Genomic DNA, 25119 nt, shown 5'->3' on the forward strand with positions numbered 1-25119 from the left:
GGACACGGAGCCCACTTGGGGCAGGGACCTTGCCTGCATGCTTCTGCCTCCCACCCTAGGTGGGATCTGGAAGGGAAAACACCTCATCTGACCAGGCTTAACACTTTCATTTCCCTTCCAAAATCAGGCAATAACTGCGTTTTTATTAGAAATCAACTGTTCTGACCTAGCACCGGTTTCAAGCACTGACTTCTCCCCTGTTGTTGCTCTTGTATGTGTCGAGGAGCGAACATTACAAACCAACCCTTTATAAAATACCCCAGAAATGGCTGTATTTTTGGCTGACTTTCTCTGTCCCATCTGGCGGGATGGCGGGGAGGGTCTGCTTGGGAAGCGTGGATGTGGGTGAGCGCTGAAAAGTCCGGGTGTGCTCGGGGGGAAGCAGCTTTTTGGGGCCAGGTACGGAGGGATGGATGAACTAAACTGCTCCGAATTCTCCTAAAAGCGGACCAAGACGCCACTTCTATAAAATTCGCCAAATTTTCTTTGCCTCTGAGGTTAATAAGGCAAGAAGCAAACCCCTCTCCCTCTCCACGACCACGTGTGTTTGTGAAAGACGCGATTTCTCCGCTCCGTGCTGGAAGATTTCCGTTTCACGTCTTGGGCCAGCCACACAAAGCGCCTTTTTTTCCCCCTTTTGTGCCCACCCCCCCTCCACCTTTGACTCGATTGCTTTGGAGGGCCACAACAGTCAAAGGCTTTTAAACGAAATTATACCAGCAGCGGGACAGGAGCCGAGCAGGTTGTGCCAAGCCCTGTGCAAACAGAGCAGAAGGTTTGAGCTTCTTTGGGCTGCATAATGGAAATCACCAATGCTGGCCGATAATCTGTGCATGATTCACGCTCTGGCAAAACGTGCTAGAGCTCTAGGTGTCAGTGAGAGTCAAGCCTTTAAAGCTATTTTAACGCGCTGCCTTTTAATGCAATTTCCTTTGTTTTTGGTGGTAGGAGTCATTAAAAAGCTGCCAAAAAAAGGAAAAAAAAAACAAAAGAAAAAAGAAAAAAAAGGAAAAAAGAAGAAAAAAGAAGAAAAAAAAGAAGAAAAAAGAAGAAAAAAAAGAGGAAGGCAAGGAGTAGCACAGCCCTTGATTTTTGAAAATGCTTAGAGGTGGCTCTTCTCCAAGGCCTGGCCCTATACAGGCTCCGTCAGATGGTGATGCTCTGAGATGTGGGAACGACACCGAGGAGAGCCGGGTGTGTGCCGGGGAGCAGGAGCAGAAGGGGTGGCTTTTCCCAGCGCCCTGGTGCTGGAGCCTTGGCTCGTGCTCACTTCCAGCGCTGGCTCTGGTGACACCGGGACGGAGCTTGCATGCGGTCGGTGCTGGGCTGGGCTCCAGGACATCACAAAGCTCGGACCCTGCGGCATCAGGGGCCCTTTTCTTCAAAGAAAATGCATCTTGGAGGCCGGCTGCGGAAACCTCGGCTCTGTCTCCACAAACACATCCCCAGCAGCGGTGTGGGGTCACGTAAGGAGGAGAGGAGAGGGGATCATGTCCATTTTGCTGGGTAGGAAGCAACTGGGCAGCAGGTGTTTGCAAGCTCCCTTTGCTTCTGTCTTAGATGACCAAAAAAAAACAGTTTTTTCAGTCCCCCTCTGCAAATCATCAGCAATATCGGTCCAGTCCCATGCAAAACAAAGTTTGCAGCTTTTCCAAGCTTTCCTCCATCAAAAAACTTCTTCCTGCCAACCCTCATCAGCGGCCACTGTCTGAAGCGATGGGAGACGACAAACCTTGGCAAAAGGGTCACGGAGAAAGGTTTGTTCAGCTCCCAAAGGGTGAGGACAACGTGCAGGGAATTGTTCTGGGGCTGCTGAAGCACGTGCACATCCCAGGATGGGGACAGCTGGCCGGGTGCTGTTAAATCGCTTCCCTTTCTCAGCCACGTTGGGGCGTTTGGAGAAGCTGGGGGCAGCGGCAGCACGATGATGAGGGGCTGGATCTGTCCCTTTGTGGTGCTTGGTTGGGGTTTTTTCCAAAAAAACATCATGCTAGTGGGAACCTGGGGCCGGCGGCTTGGGCTGCACCCCCGTACTGGGGCTGTTGTGCACGGTGAGGAGGGACTCACTGCCAGAAATGCTCCTTGAGGAGCTTCAGATCGCTGCAACCACCATAGCCATGCTCTGGAAGGTGGGATTTTATCGCAAGGGCTCCCCATGGCATTGCACAGGAGGATCTCGCCCTCTGCCAAGGGCCAGGAGGACCAGCAGAGGGCTGGAGGCAGCAGGGCCGGGCTCCTCCGGCTCTGCAAGGCCAGCATTGGGTGCTGGGGGTGAGGGTGGGACGAGCTGTCTGCAGCAAGGTGCAGGAAAAAGCTCTGGGGATGGCGCCCCGGATGGGTTTCTCCAAGCAGCTGGGAGTCCGTGAGCTCTCGCACATGCCTTATTATTCCCGCTGGGTGACTTCCAACCGTTTGTTCGGATTTCACGTCTGGTCTCAGAGCGGTATTGTTGAGATGCTTTTGTCTGGCTCATCCCACTTCAACGCTGTCCCGGAGCATCTCCCCACAACACAGAGGCCACTGAATGCCTCCTCCCTTCTTCAGAAACCATGTACACAGTGGCTGTTGGGTTTCTAGGAAGCTACCACATCCTTTCTCCTCCGGCTTCTCATCACCGTTGGCGCAGGCTGGAGCCCATCCACGGGCTCGTGCTCAGCTATTGTCCTACCGGCAGCTTCACGAGCGGGTTCCAAAGGCTGCAGAGCGCAGGAAGGTGAACACAGTCACATTTGCAGAAGCCCCCTGGGAGCTCGTGCACCCAGTTTCAGGACAGCAGAGAGGCCAGGAGGCGTTCAGAGAGTCCCAGGAAAACAGCTGGAAGCATCCCAGGAAAAGTGCCGGCGTGCATCGCCCCGGCAGGCGTGCCGCTCTCGCTGCCGCTTACCTCCATCTCCCTTGTGATTTCCCTCTCTGTTTTTTTTTTTTGTGTGTTTTTTTTTGTGTTTTTTTTCCCTGAGTGCTCAGAGCTTTAAATAGCAGCGGTGGAGCAGACGCCGTGCCAGGCAGCAGCTGGGCAAGGAGCTCCCTGCCGATAGTCGAGCCGCGGCCGTGCGCTCCCCGGGTGTCCCTGGCACCCGGCCACCCGCAGCGCTGCAGCGTTGGCGGAGCTGCCAGGGGAGCCAGCAAGGAGACGGGTGGCACCCTGCGGCTCCGAGCCACTTGTCACCCACCTCCCTGTCCCCTCCCTGGTCAAGGTTACACAGGGTGGGAAAGTTTGGTGGGCACCGAGCATCCACGCTTGGCCTTCACCCGTTGTGGTGTCCAGGAGAAGCAAGGCTGATGTTCACAGGTTCTGGAGGAGGTGCAGGGTTTTGGTCCCGTGCCTGCAGGACACCGAGCAGGACAGCCGGGGACGCTTCACGCCGACACCCTCCCGAGAAGCTTGCAGCAGCGTGAGCAACGCTGCAAGAAGGAGAGCCCTGGGAATGACCAGGCAGTAAAGTCACTCCGAGTGGCAACCTCCCGCAGCTGTGCTGGAGAGCCCTCCTAGGGGGCTGTGCTGCCACTGGGATTTGTTCCGGAAATGTTCATGTAACAGAAACCGCTTTGTAATTGCTGCTGGTGGCATCGGTACAGAGCTCTGGGGGAGATGGGGCGTGCTCTGGGGAAGCAGAGAGGGGACCAAGCAAGGAGAGGAGCTGAGGGAACCAGAAAGCCACTTAGTGCTTCAAGCAGCGCAGTTACGCTTGCGAATTGCGAGGCTGGGTTTGCACTCGTGCCCCCTTTGGAGGGGTGATGCTCCCAGGAGAGAGTCCCCAGAGCCTGCAACTTCCCCGAGGTTTGTGAGCACAACCGTGAGGCTGTGGACGCACGGAATCAGAGGCCAGTATCAAACATCTGGGCCTCATATCTCTGCTTACCACAGCCTCGCTCAGAGCGACGTTCATGGCACGTTAAGTCATTTGGCATCCTCATCCTCCCTCGGAGCAGAAGATGCCTTCCTGAGGAAGAAAAGTGCGTCCCTCTTCGATTTGCAGCCCCGTGCAGTGTGCGCCCCGCATCCAGCTTGGTCTTTGCATCCTTATGGCTGTGAGGAGGCACAGAAAAGCAGGCTGCGTTGGTTTCGGCAGCGTGTGAAACCATTTTCCCACCGCTCTCCGTTGAAAAGCATGATTTAATTAACATTTTTATATGTTTATTATTTAAGAGAGCACATGCTGCTGGTTTGGGGATGGTTTTTTTTTTTTCCGGTTTTCCCCAACTCATGCTCGTTGTGAAACAGTTGAGTCATGCTCCATATAGACGGGAGGGAAGAGGCAGAGGGAGCGTGGGACGGACAGGGAGCACCAACCATCCCCACCTGGCAGGGCACGGGGCTGTGGGGCTGTTGTCCACGCACAGAAAAAGTCAGGAAGAGCCTAAAATCCCCCCCTGCTAATCCACGCTAGCTCTCGAGCAGAGCAAAAGCTGAATTTCTTGTGGCTACGCCACAGGTGCAAGCAGGATGCGTGCCTGGGCTTCCTCCTGTCGGAGCACCTTCGCTTGGGCGTTATGGCTTTGAAGCCACTGCCTCCCGACACCCATGAAAGAATTGTTGGGAACCACTTGCCTTCAACGGGAGGCCACCAAAAGCAGCGAGAGAAGCCAAGTTTATGCCAAGGACGTGTCTGCAGTGGTCAGGATTGGGCCATCTAGGGGCAGCCTTAAAGCCCGCTTCTCTCTGCCAGCCTCTGCCCAGGGAGGTTGGTGGCTGCAGGCAGCAAGGCTCTGTGCGCATTGCTGTCCTGTAACAGGGCCGGGGACTGGTTGTTTGCTGTGTTGCGGCCTGGCTTTAAAAAAATAAAAAAAAATAAAAAAGCCAAGCCATTTTTAGTCGCAGCCCTTTAAGCACAGGCTTACCCTCACACCCGTGCTGGAGGCTCCCCCACGCCAGCGCTGGAGACTTTGCTCATCGCAAAAAAGTAAACATGTGCTCCAGGGCTCTGAAAACAGATAAAAAAATATCCCGCCCTGAAGGAGAAGGATAAACATTGCTAAAATGTTATCGTTTGTGCAACTGCGCTCTGGGTGCTGGATGCGGCCACAACCGCAAGAGCTTCTTCTCTTGCACGGGAAAGTGCCTGGGAGCTTTGCTGGGAGCAGCTGGAGCAGCAATGAGATTTGTTTAGCATCCTCTGCCCTTATCAGCATAAACAGAGCCCCCGTCTTCTGGGGGGGTGAACAGGGCGTTGACCAGACAGCTGCTGGTCCTCATCTCGGGGACAATTGCAAGGTGGGTGCTGGCAGCTCCTTGGTCCCATCGACCCACGTGGCACCACCAGCAGGGGGGTGCTGGAACCCCCCCTCTCCCCATTTCCTGACCCTTTGTGGCTGGACCCGGGTCCAGCGGGTCCCAAAAAAAGGCTGCACGGGGTGGGCGCCCGCTGGGTGCTCCCCGGCACGCGGGGATGCGCCCTTCTCCCGGGAGCCGGGGCAGGATTTCTCCTTTTAGCTGGAGCAGAAAACGTGCACTTGGAGCTGGTCTCGCTCTCCTCCAGGAGAAGCCGTAGGAAGCAGGGGAAGGTATATAATCATAAAAATAATCGCCCCCAGAAGGCTTCTGCAGAGGGGCCTGGGGCTGGCAGTGGTGTGCGGCCTCTCCGTGTCTCTCTCCGGGGCTAAAGATAGCCGTGTCTGCAGCTGAGCCGTGAATCAGTGGTAAAAAATGTGGGTCACCTCCTGTGTGAAGAAATGAACGTTCAGAGACTCATCCGCTCCTGACCTCATTTTGCTGGGTATGAATCAGGCCCCAGCCCGCCGGACCCCACAGCTGCTCCTGCGCCGGCGGCTCCGCGCTGGGTTACCCGGCCGCACGTCGGCCCTTTAGTAAAAGCTTTTGGGGGCCGGTTTTCTCGTTATAACCAAAGGGCGTTAATTGGGTGAGAGCGCAGGCGTGGGGGTTTTATTCCCGTTTTCTGGGGAGCGGAGCTGGGGACAGGCAGGGTGCTCGGGGCAGACACCGAAAAGGTTAAACCCGGCGTTCCCGCCCCGCGTGCGCGCACACGCGTGTGCACAGCTGCGCGCCAGCACGGGTGTGCGCGTGTGCACGGCTGGGGCATCCCCGTGTGCAGGGACGTGGGTGCTTGCATGCACAGAGGGAGCATGGGCACAGATGTGCGCGTGCAAACACTGCTGGGCACGGGCGTGTGCACGCATGGAAACTCCGTTGTCCGTCGTCATGGGGTGCACAACCTGTACGTGCAGCCAGGTGCCCGCCAGGCACCCAGGGAAAGCTGCACGCAGCCTTATCCAGTCTCTCTTTTCTTTTTTTTTCTGTCCTGCCGTTGCAAAATCCACTCCCGTTTTTCTTAGTTCAAGTAAAACCTGACATGGACTCCAAAGCAGCGAGAAACCGTGGTGTGAAAGCGTTGGGCTGGCACCTGGGAGCCCCGGGCACCGTCCTCGGCACTGCCCCACGTGCCAGAGCTGCTTCACATGTCCGTGCCTTGCTTGCCCCTCCTCTCGCCCAGCTTTTCTCAGAGCGTGAGCTTCGCTCTGCTCCCCCTGCACGCCAGCACGCAGCGGTGGCACTGCCGGAGGGTGGCACCGCCTGGGACCTGCCTGGGTGCCGCCACCCCGTCCCGCGGGGACACACACCGTGACGGCTTCGCGAGCGTGCCCCGGGCACCCTCTGCCCGAGCTGCCTTTAAATAAAACCATCCCGGCTCCGCGGGGGGAAATCTCGTCCCCGAAAGTGGAAGGGCTCTTTCCTCGCCGCGTCCGCCTGTGCTAAAAGGTCCCGCGCGGCAGAGGAGCGCTGCGGGTGCATGCAGGGCGCATGGCGCAGCCCTTTAGCCGCAAACCTCCCCGGCACACATCAGTCTCAGACCGGGGCTGAGGTTGGGGCACGAGGTGGTTCGAGTTTCTGCCCCCGTTGGCTTTTCCTTACCCCGCAGGGCTTCGCCTTTCAAAACCCCGGAGCCAGGAAATAGTTAAGCGCTACAGTATTTTGATTAGCAGAGCCTTAAAGTCAGTAAAAGACAGTCAGAGAGAACTATCAGGAGCATGCTAATGAAGTGAAGTCATCAGCAGACACCAGCGAAGGATTCATGCCTGCTCCACGCCGTGTCGTACCGCCGGGCTGCACGAACGGCCGTGCAGGTGGACGGGGGCTCGCAGCGAGGCGGCGGCAGCGGTCGGAGCTGGGCTGCCCGGCGTGCGGCGCTCCCCTGGATGTCGCGCTCCTTCGCTCCGGCTTTGTGCCTCGCCGGAGCCTGATGATATTTCCAGCTCCACGGGAGCTGCGGGAAGACTGGAGATAGTGCAGAGGGAGACTAGAAAGACAGCAAAGGGCAGCTCCCGTATCCGAGGGAAAGGTGAGGGAACGCTCTTGGAAAATCCCTTTGGTTTCTCTGTGTCGCCGCTGGATTGGGGAAATGCTGGGGGTGGGGTGAGGGGGACGATTTGGGCTTTTTCGGTGGCAGCGGTGGTTGGAATCGGCGGCGTTGCGCGCTCGCTCTGCCTCCGCATCCGGAAAGTTTCCTCCGGTGCCGGGATCCCGGGGCTGGAGATGTCCCCGTGGGGCTGGAGAAGTCCCCACGGGGCCGGAGATATCCCCGTGGCACCAGCGATGCCCCGAGCCCTGCGCCGGGCACCAGAGCTGGCAGAGCAGGGGCAGATCCTGCCCCCTGGGGACACCAAATCCCACAAGGAACACCGGAACCCAGCTGCCTTCGCTCAGTCCCTCTGGGGATCTGCAGCCCCTCTTTGAAAATACGTCGGCGATTTTAATAACGTTAAATAATGTTGTCCTCCTGTTTCGGGGCTTGGCGGAGAAATTGTGCTAAACTTTTCTCATCCTTTTTTCCTAAAGCGTGTGCACGTTAGCATCGGCGGCTCGCAGGCTCAGGTCCTACCTTTTCTGTAAAAACGGCTTTCGTGGAATAAATCCGAAACCTAGGGCAGAGAGGAGTTTTAGTTACCCGGTTGCCTTAAGGCTAAATCCAGCAGTTCTTACGCAGACAACTCTGCGCTGGAGCTGATGACTCGGCGAAGTTGTTTAATTTACAAAAAAGGCGCACCGTGAAAACATGCATTTGTGTTTATGGTAAACGAAAGAAAAATATGCAGAAGAGCTTTCGCTCCTCGCCAGATGTGATTAACCCCTTCGAGGTGACGACGAGCTCGTGCAACGTGCTCGGGTAACGCCGGCGACGAACGTATCGCCGTGCGGCGGTCGGAGCGAGCCGACGACCCGGCCGCGAGCTCAGCGCACGGACGGATTCCCCGCCGGTCTCCAGGTCGGTCCCCAGATTTGGTGTTTTCTGCCCCAAAGTAGTTTTAATTTTTATTTTTGCAGAGACATCCCAGCCTGTGACACTGAGAGCTGTCAAGGAAGACGGACGCCCAGCTTCTGGGCTTCTGTGAATTCCTGCGATGCGCTGCGTTTCTAATAACGCTGCTTTAAATAACATCCCTCGAGTTTATCCACGCTATCGCAGCATTATAATGTCAGAACCCAATCTTTGGGGCCCGGGGACCTCCGGCGAGATCGGCGACACGATTACTTTTTAATCTTCTATCCGAAGCGTCGTGCTTCCTTGTATCCAGTTCTATCTGGAAAAAAATCTTAATGAGGGTTACTCTAAAATTGACACCTCTCCGTTCGCTGCAGCCCGGCCCCAGCCCTGGCTGTGCACCGTGCGGTGGCACCGGCGTCCCGCCAGGATTTGCCCTTGCACGTGGGAAATGCAGCTCCGTCCCCGCGCGCTGCAGGACAGCATCTTCGCGCCCAGCTCGGCACCTGGGGACGTTGCACGGGCTGAGATTTTCTGCTGCAATCGCGGCTTTAATTAAATACGAGAAAAGTGAGGGAGGATTTCCTCCCCTCTTCTCTCCCTCGTCCTGCCCTGGTGGGTGCGAGCCGGCATCCCACGGAAGGACCCTGGGTGCAGACAGTCCCCGGTGACCCCTGGGGAGGTCTCCTGGGTGCTGGGACCTGCTCGTGCACGGCCCCCCCGGGCTGCCCTGCGCTCTAGGGGGGATATTTGCTGAATACACCCCAAAACATGTGTTGTTTAAAGCAGGGTCTCGCGTTGTGCTGCAGCCAGCAGACGTGCCAGGAACGGTTCCGCTGCTGTGATTTTCGCTGCAGTTTCTCTGCACCGCGCTCGGGACCGAGGCGCCCAGGGACCCAAAAGTCCCTTAGCAGGAGCTGCCCCCGATCCCATGGCCCTTAAACACCCTCGGATTGTCCGCCGGCCACTTTGGCTGCCTGTCCTTGGAGGAGAAAGGTGTTAAAGGGCCAGTGGCCCACTACTAAGCAACAGTTACCAACAACCTTAAGCAAATAAAATGCGTGAGCTTATGAAAACAGGGGAACTGCAGCTGATTCCCAGCATCTCTGCCGTGTGAGTCAGTAGTGCATGGCTGCTGCTCCCTGCTCGTTCCTAGATGACAGCATCCACACATCAAATCTGCTGGCCCTTGGAGATTAGACATCCCTTAATATTTATGACGGTTTCGAATAACGCGCATTGCTCTGGCTGCTAGATAACACGGGCAAGAAACTGGGATTTACGTGTTTCTGTTCTTAGGGCTTTTTTTTTTTAATAGCTTAGTTTCTGGGCAGTTCAAGTGCCCTGAGCTGTTCCTGTGTGCTTTTTGGACCGCAGCTGCCACCCCCGGCCAGCTTGTGCCACCCCACTGCAGGTCAGGTCCTCGACCCTTGACCACGTGCCAGCTTGAGAAGAATTCAGCTGCTGAGCTAGGAGCAAGGAGGGCCTTAGCCCGGCGGTGCTCGGTGCTGGGTTTTGTGCAGAAACTCGAGGTCTGGGTGGCTCAGGGGGGATTTCAGCTGCAGCTTTCCCGCTGCAGGCGCTGGGCGAGCGGTCCCAGGAGCCCCGTCTGGCTTTCGGGCATGCCCGTCCCACTGCCAGGGCTCGAGGGAATATCAAGCAAGAGCAAAGCTGGCCTTTGTTCTGCAAACCTCTGGAAAAAAAAAAAAAAAAAAGTGGTTTTATTGCATGCATGGTGTCCGAGGAGGCTTTCCCAGGATTGCCATGCTGTTGGTGGAGAGGCTGGAAGGCATCGTGCGAGCAGAGGCGCTTCCACGTGCGGGTGGACTTGGTGCTGCTCTGAGCTCTGTGTAAGTAACCACATCGGCAGCCTGCGTCCATGGCAGACATCCGTCTGTCCCAGCTCACCTGCTGGGACATTCCCTGCTCTTCTGGCAAGGTGTGCTCCCGTAATTTAGAGGGTTTGGGGGACTTTTCCTTCTGCAGCAGCCAGAGCTCACCGCTCTGCCCTGTGTGACAGCACAGTGAGGGTGGCCGGGCTGCCACCTGCAGCGTTTCCACCTGCTTGCCTTGGTTTCTGCAAGGAAAAGGGTCGGTGTTTGCCATCCTGTGGGCTGTGTCTTTGACTTTCCCGTGGTACTGGTCGCTGTGGTAAGACGAGGATGGGATTTGGGGGCGGTGGAGGGGACCTGCAAGGTGTCTGCCTCTGTCCTGAGCTCTGCAGAGGTTTGGCGGTGACCTCAGATGACTCGTGTCCTCTCTGCAAGATGGGCCTTTGGGGATGTGTGCTGTGCGTCGGACAGCAAAATGCAGAGGTCCTTGCACAAGAGGCACTAAAAACACACGGAAAAGCAGAAGAAGAGAATTCCTCCAGGAAAAGATTTGTTTTTTTTTTTAAATCTGCTTTTAAACACAGCCCACAGCCCAGAGCCCATCTCACCTCACCCTGGGAATCATTTCCTTACCCTGCACGTCACCATCAGTTTTCATCCTGCTGCTCCTTGCTGTGCCTCTGGATGCTGCCTCGCGTTTCCCAGCCCCCCTGCTGCAGCCTCAGCCTCCCCTGCTGAGGTTCACCCCGAATTTTGGGCTGTCACCTCCACGGCACGCTCGCCTGTTTCTGCACAGGTGGTGCTTGGGGACAGCATGGAGCCCTTCAGCCCGGTACCGCCTGGAGCCCCTTCTCCCATTGCTCCCCATCATCTGGCATCAGGATGAGGACTCTGTGGCCACAAGGGCTTTGCTCAAGAAATGCCACCAATCTGCAGGAACTTGGCACTGCTCTGCGACCTGCTCAGCATGTCCTACACCAGGGACGTCTCCTGGAGGCACGATGAAGGCAAGGTTCAGAGTTTCTCCACGAGCTTCCACCTCCTTTTCTTCCAAAGGATGAGGAGTGTCAGGGACGAGCTCCAGCACAGGGGACACCAGGACGCTGGCTCTGTTGCTGGCAGGGACATGACTGCCGCTGGCTGTGCTGCACCTGCAAGTGGCTCTGGGTGCAAAAAAAAATAAATTTCGATTTTCTGCTCTACTGTGCCCATGCCTTTGGTGCACAACATTCCCTGCGGCCCCATGCTCCAGCACAGTGCTGGCTGCTGTGCACAGGAGTCATTGCACAGGGCACATCCCTGCTCTGCTGCAGAGATTTTTCTCTCTGCTCCAAACTTTGTAATGTTTTAGGTCCGTGCTTCCCAGGCGCAGCTCCTGTGGCAGCAGCCCAGGCAGGGGACACCTTCCCCAGGGCATCCCCCTGGGGGGACGCGGCCAGGGAGCCTCCGAGAGCGGCTTTCTGCCGGCAGCCCGGCTTTTGGGGCTGGAAGCTGAAATCCTGGAGTACAACATCGCCACCTGTTTGCCACATGCGAACATACAGCAGGACAAATCCCGCCAGGATGCACCCCGTAAGGCCAGTCCCATCAGGATGAGTCCCACCAGGATGAACCCCACCAGGATGAGTCCCATCAGGATGAACCCCCGAAGGGTAATCCCATCAGGATAATCCCACCAGGATGAGTCCCATCAGTCAGCCCCAGCACAGCCGAAGGCAGGGCAGGAGGGAGGAAGAGGGGACGGAGACAGGAGGCTCTGCTGGTCCCGTGCTGGCGCGGACGCTGCGGTGCTGGTACCGCTTCTCCTGCTTCCACACCCTTCCGTGCTCGCCCGGAGCCCTTCACCACCAGGTTCTTAATGCGTTTTTTTCATCAAGAGGTTTAAGCAGGTCTCTGGAGCTCGACACGGGCAAGAGCAAGTCAGTGAGAGTGGGACATGGCAGGCTGCGGGTGAGCTGCGTGGCACCCAAGTGATGGATGCTGCTGCGGCATCCCCTGGGAGGCTGCTGGAAGATCTGCTCTGCAGTGGCAGCTAGAAAACGCAGGGGGCTGTAGCGAACGGATCCCCCCTGCTCATCTCTCTCCCTCAAGCAAAACCCCTTTACGGGCTTCGCTTTTCCCAAATGCTCACGGATCTTCTAGGGACTGGTTGGATCGAGCTGAGGCGCACTCGGTGCACGCTGCGTCGTATTGGGGATCCACGGCTCTCATCATACTGGAGTCAGTCTGCTGTGAAATGCAGGATCTGCACCCCAAAACCCACTGCTCCTGCTGGAAAAGTCTCTGCCCAGGGAAGATGCCCTGGAGAAGACTGCGGGGTTGTGCTGCGTGGAGCAAGGCTGGGGCTGAGCATCAGGGCACTGGGCTCACCCAGCTCACTTCGTTCATTTTGCTGGTTTTCAGTGGATATTTCGGATATCTGGCAATGGACTGAGAACCTACACACGTGGTGGGTTTATCTTCATTCACCTCGATGCAAAAAGCTGATTTGTGCCTGTGCAACACCTATTGTGTAGCCGAGTATTTTGGACAAATGCTCCTGTGCTCCCCGTTTCCATGATCAGCATGTGCACGGATTAAGCATCAGGCTTTTGTTTGAAAGAAGCCTCCTAGAAAATGATGCAAGGAGGCATTTGCGTGTTTAAATTTCGGGGATTTGAAATATTTAGATTCTGCTTATGGATTTTGGCATTTAAGGGGGAGATCTTGAATTTAAAGCCCTGGCTGCTGGCTGCGAGAGGGAGATGTGTGCACACTCACACGCATGTGCACGCACAGAGGGGTTTTCTCTTTTGGAAAGTGCTAATGGGAACAAGCCAACATAGATTGTTCCATTAATGGGGATTTATAGCACAAATCTGCTACTGTTTTGTCAAGACAAACAGAAATAAGTGGGCTTTTAGTGCTGGGAAAGCTGGCCCCAGGGCAGCGTGCTGTTTACTAGCAAAGGGCAGCTGCTCAGAAAAGGCTGCAGGGGAGCAGGAGGGAATAAACAGCAGAAGATGGAGACAAGAAGAAGCAGGGTTTGAGCGAGGAAGGAATGAGATCAGGGGCACGGCCTCCAGCCCACTCCGTTGAGCAGGTTTTCCCCCTAAAAGTTTAGGTTGGTGAGCTCGGTTCTCGTTTTCCCCCTTTTTGCTGTGTATTTTGAGAGCTGCCTTCTGCTCCAGAAGATGTGTCAGTGTTTATCGGAACGTAACCACTCCATGCCCTGGCTTCCCCGGAGGAGGGAGAACGTCGCAGCGGGTCCAGCTGCGGAGCTGGGGAGGCGCTGGGCTTTGCTGCTGCTCCTCAGAAACCCGTGTCGGGAGGGTCTCACCTCCGCGGGCAGGTTTTGGGGCTGGCCCGGGCTGGGTGATGCACTGGTGGAGGATACGAGCAGGTTGGGTTCGTGCACGGGCATGGGCACCGTGGAGGTGAGACGTGTTTGGGGAGAAAGGTCCAAAAATAGGGTCTGGTGTGGTGTGGGGGAACGTGGCTCCGGTCCCCACCATCAGCTGCCCACGTGGCTTTCATGGGGCTGAAGCCACCTTCACTTGATGTGACTGAGGTTTGCTCCCCTTGGTTTTGAAACCTCTCAGGAGCCCTGAACCGATGGTTCAGGAGCCAACATCATGTTCTGGACGTCTCTCCTGACATTCCTGCTAGGGTTTGGTCTCTGTGCCGGCAGAAATCTGGCATTTCTGGGCCAAGCTGACACTCTCCTGCCATGCCCCTTCCTCTCCAGCTTCCCACCACGAAGGTGAGGGACCGTTCTCCTCTTCCCTGAGGACATCCTCTTTCTTTCCCCACCCCACGCAGCATTAAATAGGCATAAATATTTCTGCATCCTGCACCTCCAAGCCTTGGCTCTGCAGCTGTAGGTGGGACGCAGCACAAAGCTGTCACCCTTGTGTCCCCAGGGGGAATGGGCAGCCTCAGGAGCGTGCGCCAGCCCCGAGGGTGACAGCTGGGGACAGGTCGATGCCTGACCTGCGGCCGGGCTCGGGTCGGGGGTGCGAAGCTTTTGGAGCGAGCCTGTTTGTGCTGCGCATAAATACCGAATTGTTCTCCCTGCGCCATGCCTTATTATGCAAAGGCAAGTCCTGAAAAAATATGGACTTTCCTCTCTCATAATTTAGAGGGAAAAAAAACAATTAAACAATTACCCGGCGTTAGGCAGCGGTTGCAAGGTGTCCTCTCATCTCCCGTGCCGGGGAGCTGCGTGGCAAGGGGGAGCACCCGCGGGGTGTCCTTCTCCTGTGGGTGTGATGTCCTTGGTGCACGTGGCGCTTGAAACTCTGGGAAAAGCTTCTTTTTATTCACACGCTTGTGCAAAAATCCAGGCAGAACTGCTCCGTCTACAACAACATGTTGAAGAGGGTCTGCGCGCTGCTTGGTGCGGAAGGGAGCCGGGATGGAGAAGGGCAGGGGGGGAAAGCCCAAGTGAGGTTAGGAGGAAATGAATTTGAAATGAAAAAAAAGAAAAGAAAAGAAAAAAAAAAAAGGATTAAATTCCATCTGGGTTGGTGACCTGCTGGAGGCAGGCTCAGCGATTCCCCTCGCCCTCGCAGGTGGCACCCCCCAGTTTCACTTCGAGGCTGTGAAACTGGAAAACCCAACGGCAACTTGGTTGCAAATGGAAAATGAGAATTACTCAGTCCTGCCTCAGCATCGAGCCTGGTCCATGAAAGAGCAAGAAGTGGGAGAAGCCGACGTGGTGACACCTCTCGGCAGGTGGCCCCGTGGTGGCAGGAGCGGGGGGTGGCAGGGGGAAGGCGGCCGCGGCTGGGACACAGTGGTACCTGTGGTCCCCTTCCAGCTCTTATTCTCTGAGGACACCCTAAAGCAGAGGTCCCATGGCCACGAGGCAACGCTAAAGCCATAAGAAGCGTGAATCCTCCTCCTGTGGATGCAAACCAAGCAGCTTTCCACCCCCTCCCACGGCCCTTTGACCCAACTGCTTTCTGCACCGCTCGCCTGCTCCTTGCCGGGTTCCTGCCGGCAGCAGCGACGCTGGAGGAGAAAAATCCCACATCCTACCTCCGGCACGGGATGCTGCACCCCGGCAGCCCTTCGTGATGCACGAAGCCGTGGCCCAGGAGCAGGGAGCGTGGGGCTGGCCGGGTGCTCCGCGTCCCCTGTGGGTACAGGAAAGCCTTGAGCAAAGCGCAGCCACCTCCGAGATGCCTATCTTGGCGCGACCGCAATCTTTCAGCATCTAAACAGCCAGAAAATCGAGCCTTTGAGTTTCACACCTGCGAGGTGCCGAGGCCTGGATCAAGTGTGTGTTTGCGCAGGGGAGGGGAGGCAGCCCGGGAGGATGCGCTCTGCGCCCTGCCGCCGCCGCCGCTCCCCCGGCACCGCGCTGGCGCTTGCCTCCCGGATTGCGATTGCGAGGGAACATCGTGCTTCTAGCAGGCATGGCACGTATTTCCAAGCCAAATAAAAGTCTGACCGCCGTGCAGAGCAGCAGAGCTGGCGGCGGGCGAGGCAGGGCGGCGGGACACGTGCCAGCCTGGTGCCACCCCGCAGCGGTCCCCTTTGGCGCAGCCGGTGCCACCGCTGCTGCGCGGGGACGTTTCGCTCCTGTCCACTGCCAGGTTTTGCTGGGTTTTCTCCCGCTGGGCACAAGGACGTAGTTTTCTGGCTCAGCGGGGGAAAAGGCAAGGCGAGCTTTGGTTGTTTTTATTAGACTTAAAAAGGAAGCTTTAAAGCAGACGTTCCTACGAGTTCTGAGCCCATTCCGCACGTCGCAGCCGTGCCAGCACAGCCAAGTAGCAAAATCCTCACGTCGGCTGTTCGGCTCCCAGCTGCACAAAGCTGGTGTCACCCAGCAGCCAAACCCTGTCCCCTTGCCGGGGGCTCGTGCTGCTCGCTGGGCATCCCCCCCAGCTCAGCACTCCGAGCTGGTCTGGCCTTGGGGTTCCCTCTTTGCTCCCAGCACCATTCTGGGCTGAAAAAACTGTTATTCTGGTCCCAGGACTGCCCTGGGTAGCTGATTTTGGTCACTGCAGGCTGTGCCAAATGTCCGGGGACGTGGAAGGAGCGACAGGAATACGCGCACACGCTCCCGTTTAATCTGGCTCTTGCTTTTGGATGCGGCAGCCCCTTAGAGCTCCCTTGTCATGCACTTCTGTGTGCTCAGCTGGGTCTGTGCCTGCTGCAGCTGGAGACAGAGGGGTCCTCGGGGCTTCGGGTGCCCCGGGTTCATGTCTGCCCCATCCCAGGCACAGGGGGCATTTCGGTGGGGAACGTTCTGGCCCTACTTTTGACAATCTGGTACTTTTTGGCACTGCAAACGTGCCTGTTGGCAAGGGAACAGGAGGATGCGGGGTGCCAGGGGTAGGCGTGCATCCTGCTCACATCTGGGCCCCTGAAAACAGTGCTGTGCAGCCGAGCTGAGCGCCTCGCACCCACGTTTCTCAGCAAGGAGAAACGTCTGGGATGCTCTGAGATAAGGAGCCAGAATGATGGCATGGGAAGGGTGGCAGTGGCAGGACAGCAGCCACCGGCCACCGATTCCGCTCCCTGCCTCAGTTTCCCTGCTCCTGCCCCGCATTAGCACAGGGGTATCCTGCCATAGCGATGGTGAAAAAAATAAAATCAAATAAAAAAGAAGAGTTAAGGAACAGAGATGGGGGATTTCTCCTGGGCTGAGCTGGTGAAGCAGGGATGTGTGTGGTGCTTGGTACAGCCTGAAGCTGCTGCTCGTGGTGCAACGTAACGGCTTGGCGGGGAGTTCTCGCTCTGCTCCTGCAACCACTTCACCACCAGCCGCCTCCCTGGGGTCTCCCTGAGCTCCCAGGGGTGGCCGTGGGGAGTGCAGCACTTCCAGGGGTGCTTCTGGGGCATCCTGCTGGGGTAGGCACCAGCACAGCATCTTTGCAGCCAAACACACATGGCTCCTGGGGGGGACTCGTGCCTCGGTTTCCCCGTTGCAAGGAGGGTAGGAGTGCTCGGGTACATGCCCGGGACATCTGGCACGTCCCCGGCCGTGCTGAGAGCTGACAGTGACCTATTTACCTACAGCAGAACTTTCTGCTCCACTTGTTTGACCCGGCACCTTTCTGTTTGCTTAGAGCCGGGAACGTTTCCTCTCGGCCAAGCCTGGTGCGCACGCAGGTATGTTTGCACGGGCGCCCGTGCCCGAGAGACAGACTGCTGCTCTGTGCATCCCCGCTCCTCCACCTCGGAGGAATTCGGCCCCTTCTGCTGCAGTGCCATTGCAAAATTCACCCCCAAACGCTCCCACGTTTTTCTTTGCCCCCCATCCTTTAGGCTGCCCAGCCGTCGGCTCGGGGACGGGCAGTAGAAAGGTGACATTGTTCTGCCCTCAGCGTCCCGGCTCTGTAGCTGCCTCAGCCATGCGTGTTTGCATATGTTAAAAATATTTAGTCCGCTGCTAAAAAAAATATTATGCCCGAGATCTGGGGCCAGCTAAATATAATGCCATCTATGTGTCCGTGGCGCGGCGAGCCGGAGGCACAGAGGGGTACTATTTGTGGTCGGAGCGCGGGGCTGCGCTGTGAGCAGCGCTGCCGGGATGCTCCTGTCTGCAAGAAATGCTTTCATCCCCCCCGAGGGTTTATCCCCCTGAGGGATGAGGGGCATGGGCAGCTCTTGGCTCTGGTCTGGGGCTTTGCACCGGGTGCTGCTCGTGCTGGGTGCGTCCCCGTGCCCGGGGCGGGGATGCGCGGGGCAAGGAGGAAAAGGAGTTCGGGAGAAGATCTTGGCCCTAAGAAAAAGCAAAAAAAGTGGACGAGCAGATGGAGGATGCTCCTGTATTCAGAGCCAGGGGATGGCACATCGCAGGGATGAGCCCTGCTCCCCGAAACCCCCTGTGCACGAGGTGTTTTTTGGAGATGGGTGCATGGCACAGCAGAGAGCGCGGAGACTCAAACTCCTCTCCTGTGTGCCGTGGATCCTGTAAGGGCAATTTACGGCCATTCCCAAGCTCGCTCGGGCTTTCCCCCTGCTCAGGCTGGGAAGAGGCTTCCCGAGAGGTTCCAGATAAAGAATCTCGAGCCAGCTGAGCGTGTGGGAGGGTAAACATTTCCCTGTAGTAACATCCCCCAGCGAGAGGCAGGAGAAAAGGGTTTGTTCTGGCCGCAGGGGGAGGCCGGAGGGGAGCGAGGCTGGAGGCTTTCTGGGCAGGAGCATTAAGGAATAATTTCCTCCACTTTCTGCAGACGTATTTATTTTTGAAGTGGGAAGAGGGGCTGGAGGGGGGTGAAATAATCCAGGGCAGAGCATGGAGGGATCCTCACACCCTCTTGCCTTTGCTTTCGGGGGGGATTTTTTCCCCCTGCAAGAGCTGGGCGAGGCAGGAGGCAGCGGCCCCCGCACACTGCGGCCATTCACGGCGGGCACGCTCGGGCCGGGAGGAGGATCATTTGTTCACGATATAGGCCGGGTAAAATGGGCTGGTTGTCTGAGCGGGGACGGAGCGTAATGTATAGAAGCGCAAGCCTCAATACGCCCATTTATTAGCGGAGCCCTTCGCGAAGCGGGCCCGTGAATAAACTATACAGCTCGCACAAAAATGTAAATGTTAGGGATCCCTCAGAGACATAATTACAGGAAAAAATAAGGACAGCTTGTCAGCCTTTGGGAAGCAGGCCTCCCGCTCCCCTCCCCGAGCTGCTGATCCGCAGCGTCCCGCTCCTCGCTGCGGCCCCGGCCCCGAATTAATCCCGCTGATTAACGACGGCCGCCTCTCCCCGGCCCGCGGCGCGCGCCTCGGTGCGCCGGGCGCTCGCATTCCTCCGGCCCGTGTGCCACCGGCTTCCCTGGACCCCAGTGAAAGGGTTCATTCATGCCTCCTCGCTGCCTTCTAGAGTTACCACACCCTGGGCCTCCGCTCCGCAGCGTCTCTCTGTTTTCCTTTCATTAGCAGGATTCCCAGCTTGAATGTCTGCGAAGGGCTGGGGAGGGATGCTGCGACCGGCTTGGCATCGGGGCTCTGCGCAGAGCTGCCCTGCGCTCCTGCCGTTTGCCGTCAAAAATGCTCGCTGTAGTCATGGGCTTTTTTTTTTTCCTTTCTTTTTTTTTTTTTCCTCAAAAATGTAGCTAAAAAAGTGACTCACAGTGCTGCTCCGTGCCTCGGTTTCCCCACGCGCAGCCTGCGGGTGCCCGGTCCCCACACCCCCCTGCTTTCACCCACGGCAGCGACGGTTTTGGGGCCCTTGGCGTGGGACACGAGCGCCGCCAGGAGCATCACCGATAACCCAGATGTGCTGGGACGGTTTTTGCACTAGCCTTTGCCCCGTGTGCGTGTGCAGATGTGGGACGAGCAGCGGATGCTGGCCCACAGCCTGGTGCCACCCCAAATCCCTTGTAGGGTGGCTGGAAGAAGCCCCCTGCAGGAGTGGGATCGGAGCATGGCCATGCCCCGGCAGCCCGCGGTTTGGGTTATGTCGGCTTCCCTTCCAGCTAGTGAGCAAAGCCTTTACCGGAGCAAGATGAGATGAGAGCAAGGAAATGAGTTTCTGAGGGATCCGTGCGCGGGCACGGCGGGTCGCGAAGGGCGGTGATCAGCGCCGAGCGGTGCCATGCAGAGGAGCCGCAGCTTTTGCCGCCCCCCTCTGCCCCCCCCCCGCAGATGACAGCAGCCTTCCTGGCCCTGCTCTCCTGCTCAGCGGCCAGCTTTGTGGGGCTGCTGCTCTCCCATTGCTCTGTCCCTTCGTCTGACGGAGGCGGTTGTCCTCTCTCCATGGAAGGGTGCAAAAACGAGGCGTGGGTGGGCGGTGGTGGGGACCCCCGGCGATGAGCACCCAGGTGGGAAAGGGGCTTTGGGAAGGCCCCGTCCCTTCCTCAGCAGCGGTGACGCCCGGTGCCAGGACCCCGCGGGTGCTCCCCGCGGCTTGGCTGGGCTCCTGCAGCCTCCGCTGTGGTGGGAACGGCGTGGGCTCCTTCTGTCCCCCAGGGATGTGTCCCCACAAGCTTTTGACAAGGGCGGTAACTGCTGCGTGCCAAGGCTTCGAAACCTCCCTTGCAGGCACCGTTGGACTTGAAATAAATAGAGTTGTTGGCTATTAAACCTGCTCGTCCCACTGATCAGACTGCCCACACGCTTCGCTGCTACCTGGCTGCATCTCCTGGTCTGGAGCCATCGTCCAGAAACGTCCCCCAAATCCTCGCAGCAGGACCTGGGGTGCCACTCCCCATGTCCTTGGCGCAGGCACAATCTGCCTTACCCTGCTCTCTGACTCCGAGCCCGTAGTCGCTCGGCTTGTGGTTTTGAGAAGCCTGAAATAAAGAACAAGCAAATGGCAAAGATGAGTGGTGCTGCCTGCGCAGTTCCCAGCCATGAATCAGCCTCTGGCTCCGCTCTGAGCTTCGGTCCCCAGCACCTGCCCCGGGGCCATCTCAGGACTGCTCGGCCAGCCCGTGCTCTCCGATGCTGTGCGAGCGTGGGCTGTGGATTCAGACCTGCATCAGGCACCCACGGTACATGCTATGGTCAGACCAAAGCCTTTTTTCATCCCATCATTTGTGCAAACATCATTTTCTTTTGTATAAGATAAGTTGGGGTCATCGTCACCACCTGGGGGGAAATCACAGCTCCTGGGTAAGAAGTGAAGCCCAGGTCCTGCAAATGAGGGTTTTATTTTGATACAGCCCTATATGTATTTTAAGCAACGTTTATTAGTGATTTATTTCGTGTAGAAAGATGCACCTGGCTTTGATTTATGTTACACGAGAAACGTCTTGGCCGAAGCAAAAAGCACAGAGCTTAGAGAGGAGGGGGACACGAACTTTTTCTTTTATGGTGCATAATGAGACGTTTGCTCTGTGACAATTATATAAGTGGTTTCATGTTAGCGGATTCAAAACAAATCTATGAATACAGCATGTATTTTCAAATTCATTGTTTTGCCTCTGAATGAGTCTCCTAAAAAAGTCCCCGCCATGGATCCAGAGCCAGCTCGCTGCTAGACTGGTTTCAGCCCCAAGTAGCTCCGCTGGCTTTGGGGAAGTTCCTCGGGACTTACCTCATGTGTTAAAACGAGCTTTTTTTCTGCCTTCATCCCTCCTGCTGGATGTGGTGGTGTGCTGGGGACCGCATCCGTGCAGTGTTTCGTGGTGACACTCGCCAAATAGATGTTAAGGGCTGGCGTCGTGCTACTCTTCTTCCTGGAATATGGCATCCTATGGATGCACAGAGGCTACAGAAGGGCTGTTTTAGGGGTTTTTCCCCCAAAAGTGGTGCACTACGTCAGCCAAACCTGCAAAACGCCGTGCACAGGCTTACTTTCAGAAGGCAATAGCCAAGGTGGTGCCGAAGCCTGGGGGGTGCCGGGGGAGCCGGGATGGTGGCACGGTGGTGGCGCGAGCCCGTCCCCGTCGCCCCCATCATATTCGGAGCTGCCGACGGGCTGGAGGCGAGCCGGGCGAAGGCAGCCTTTTTCAGCCCTTTCCTTCTGGTTTTCATCAAAACAGGCCTTTGCTGAAATTGCGCAGGCCTTTGGAGAGCTTTTGATCCAGACTGGTGTGCGTTATCCTAGAGCAGGTTTCCCTAGGACGTGGGGCGTAACGGGAGCGAAAGCCTCGTGCGGGCAGCGTGGACGGGAAGATGTCCGAGGGCATGGCCGAGATTTCACTACAGCGATGAAAAATGCCTGTTTGCTTCTGGGGAAGAGGAAAAATAGAGTGAGAGAAAGCTGTTAAATACGAGTAATTGAAAAGCGTGCGCGCTTTATCGCCAACGCCAATCATGTCCAAAAGTTGCTGGAGCCCCGCTACTCCCGTCCGCAGGAGCCGGCCCGACTTTTCAAAGGCCGCTCGCGGAGGTTGCTGTAAATAAGCTCGGGCTCGTCCGGGGGCTGCCTGGACACCGGCCAGGCGAGGCTTTGTGCTGAAACTCCGCTTGATGGCCGAGGTGAAGATGACAACGGATTCTCTGCGCTTCGCGGCGCTGCGGAAACAACCGTCGCAACGTGGACGCGCCGACCGGCCCGCGGAGAGTTGTGCCGACCTCAGCCCGGCTTTCAGGCTTTACACCCGCTCCTGTCGGGGGAAAGCGAGGCCGACAACCCCCTCGGCCTCTTACCCTTACAAATTGGCAGAGCGCTTTTTGATTGTTACTTCTCACACGAGCGGCCCCGATCGCGGGGGCCAAAATCCCCCCGGCGCTCGCGGCGCCGCAGGCGGGCAGGGCCTGATCCTGCTCGCCCCGGGGCGGCCGCAAATCGGCCCCAGCTGCCGGGAGGGCAGTGGGGTGGCTCTGGATTTACTCCGGTGTAACTGGGAGCAGGCTGCCGGTGCGGAGGATGTGTGCCTTTGATATTGTAACCTAAAACTGGCAGCTTTCCCTGCTCTGGCAGGAGTTTAGAAACATTGCCATATGAGCTGGTTTTCCAGAGGGGCCTGAAAATGCAATCCATTATCTGATATTTTGGAGCAGCTTTTTTAATTAAGGCTCTGGCTAAAGGGCTGATTCGAGAGGTGTGTTTTTCTTGTCCTTAGGGACTTGGCACATCCTCGCGTCTGTCACCCTCCCGAAACTACGGAGTCACTTTTCCTCCCGTGTCATATTCGGAGCAAAGCCTTTTTATTATTTTTTTTTCCTTTTTTTTTTTTTTCTAATTTTTTTTTTTTTTCCCCCCTACCAGAGGTGCAGATAAATCATTAGAGCCTCCGCTCGGCTCGTCTCCTTCTCCCGTAGCCCAACTTCTGTGCGCTACTGGCTGGTGCGGCTCGGAGGGGGCGTGAGCAGCGCGGCTCCGTGCCTGTGGTCAGTAATGAAGACTTCTCTTTTTATACACAGATTACGGAGGAACTGCACGGGCTGAGACAGCAGCTCTTAATTCCCCGACTTTTTGGATCGCCAGCCGTCGCCGAGGAGAATGCAGCCCTCCCCTCCGGCCGGCTTATAATGAGGTGAGTAAGCACCCTTTTGTCATTTGGGGGCTCGCTCCCTGACGGAACGTAAATATTATTTTTCGTTCGGGGCGAAGGACGGGGAGGAAAGGCGAATGTGCTGCTCGCCACATGTCAGCGTTCGGGTTTTAGTACCTCAGCCCCGGCGATTTCCTAGGGTTTGCCCTCCTGCGTGGTCCGCCTCGCCGACGGGGTCCCGCATTTCGCCCTGCGGAGTCCCCTTTCTGCAACTTTTCTCCCCCGTTTCTCGCTCATTCAATGACTCAACGAGGCTTGTCAGCGCTAAAAAATGATGCCGCTCCGCTGCAGAGCATTCGGGCTATTCGTGTCATCCCGGACCTTTAAAAAGGGAAAAAAAAAGCCTGGCCGTTCCCTTTGCCACCCCCCCCCCGGCCGCAAACCGCCCCGCTCTGCCGCCGGCCTCAGCCCGTCCCTGTCACCGGTGGGGGCACCGCGGCTGCCCGGCAGGCGAAGGGTTAATCCCGCTCCCCCCGCCCCGAGTTCATCTGCAAAAAATATGAAGTGAGGATGGATCTGCTCATCTGCTGAGCAGAGAAGTTGCCTTTGATGTCAGCCCTTCCTTTCCTCCTTTTTTTTCTCCCTTTTTTTTTTTTTTCTCCCTTTTTCTATTTTTTTCTCCTTTTTTTTTTTTTTCCCCATTTTTTCCCCCTTTTTAACCCTTCTCCCCGTGCCGGCCACCTCCCCGGGGGGGCTCGGAGGGCCAAAACCTCTCCCTGCAGAGCCACGCTCTTGGGCTTGGGGGGGGGTCCCCCCAGGAGCAGTGGCCCCCCCAGGTGTCCCCCCCCGGGCAAACTGCCCCCCACCCAAAAATCCCAAATCCCCCCCACCTCGCCTGTCCCCAGGGCTGGCCCCGAGCCAGTTCCCGGTGCCTTTTTCTTTCTTTCTTTTTTTTTTGGGGGGGTGCTGGGGGGGGTTTAACCCCTTTTCTTCGAGGCCGAGGGAAAATCGCCGCGGCCGCTTTAAGGCATCAGTCCCTTTAAGCGACTTTCCATTTGCTGCTTTGGAGAGCTGAGAATTTGGTTTCCCAGATTTCCTTTGAATTGTGTGCAGTAGTTAGAGGGAGTTTAAAAAAAAAAAAGGGAAAAAAAAAAACACAACTACTGTACGCTCAGGAAACCTCCTGCAGCAGCAGCAAGATGCGGGGAGAAAGGGAAAAAATTAGTGTTTTTTTTTTTAAAAAAAGTCGCCTGCTACAATTTTCCTTTGCTTTTCCAGTCCCGTTGCCTCTTCCCTGCGTGGGGAGCGGTGGAATTGGGCAGTGGCAGGGAGGGAACCCCCTGACCCCCCCGGCCCCAAGTCACCCCCCACCCATCACAGGCTGCACCGGGCACCGATGGGGTTAACGGCGCTCGCCAGCTGGGGAGCATCATAAATTTGCGGCCGTGCCCCACCAAATTAATTCGCACTTTTCTTTTCCTAATGTTTGCGCCGAAGAAGAACGAACGAAGAAAAAAAAAAAGGGAGAGAGAGAGAGAGAGAGAAAAGACCCTAAATAAATAAGCAGGCTGGAAGGGGGCTGGGGGGAGGCTCTGTTTCCTCAATTAGCTGGGACTTGCCTTCTCTTGACGAACGGAAGGCAGCGCGTTTTAGCCTCTGGATTTGTGGAGCTTTCTCCAAGTGCCAAGTCTGGTTATACGGGGACTTGGGAGGGTTCGCTGGAGGAATCCGAGGCGCGCTCTGCTCCGTTAACTCCTTCGGGGCCGAGCGCCGTCGGAGGCGCGTGCCCGAAACGCCGGCAGCCGAGGAGGAAGCGTTGGGCACCCGGGAGCTTTGGGGAGGGGGCTGCCCGTCGGGACCCCCTGCGAGGTGTGCTGGAGGAGAGATGCCGGCACCCCGAGAGTGCCGAGACACCCTGTGGCGGAGCCGGGATGCTCGTCCTCATCCTCAGCGAGCGGCTCGCGGGGCTCTGGGGAAGGCAAAGAGCCCCTGGTGCAGCTGTGTGGGTGGTGGTGATGGGTCGGAGCGGGGTCCTCGTGCCCCGGAGGAGAGGCTGAGGGTGCGTTTTGCCGCGGTGAGGCACCGGCATCGCAGCACACCTGGGCTGTGCCACTCGGGGTCACGGTTTTGGAAAAAAATCGCGAGAATTGGCTGCACAGCACCACCTTCGGAGGGGGAGCTCTGTAGGACCCCCCAGCGGGGCCGCTGCAGGGAGGTGCTCCCCGGCAGGGCGCAGCCACCTGTGCACA

General features: G+C 57.2%; 1 protein-coding gene across 7 annotated transcripts in view; it reads left to right on the top strand.

The window, feature by feature from the left end:
* The window catches only part of ZNF469 (zinc finger protein 469), a 230424-nt gene that overhangs the window by 163021 nt on the left and 42284 nt on the right, over positions 1–25119 (top strand). For 6 of the 7 annotated variants that reach the window (XM_083851752.1, XM_083851753.1, XM_083851750.1 and 3 more), the window contains one exon: positions 22800–22912. The gene's annotated coding sequence lies outside the window, so the exon portion shown is untranslated. Of the gene's footprint in view, positions 1–7340; positions 8220–22799; positions 22913–25119 lie in introns of those variants that run through there. The other variant, XM_083851758.1, reaches the window with a different exon arrangement.

This window comes from Anser anser (genome assembly GCF_964211835.1).
Source record: "Anser anser genome assembly, chromosome: 11".
NCBI lineage: Eukaryota > Metazoa > Chordata > Aves > Anseriformes > Anatidae > Anser > Anser anser.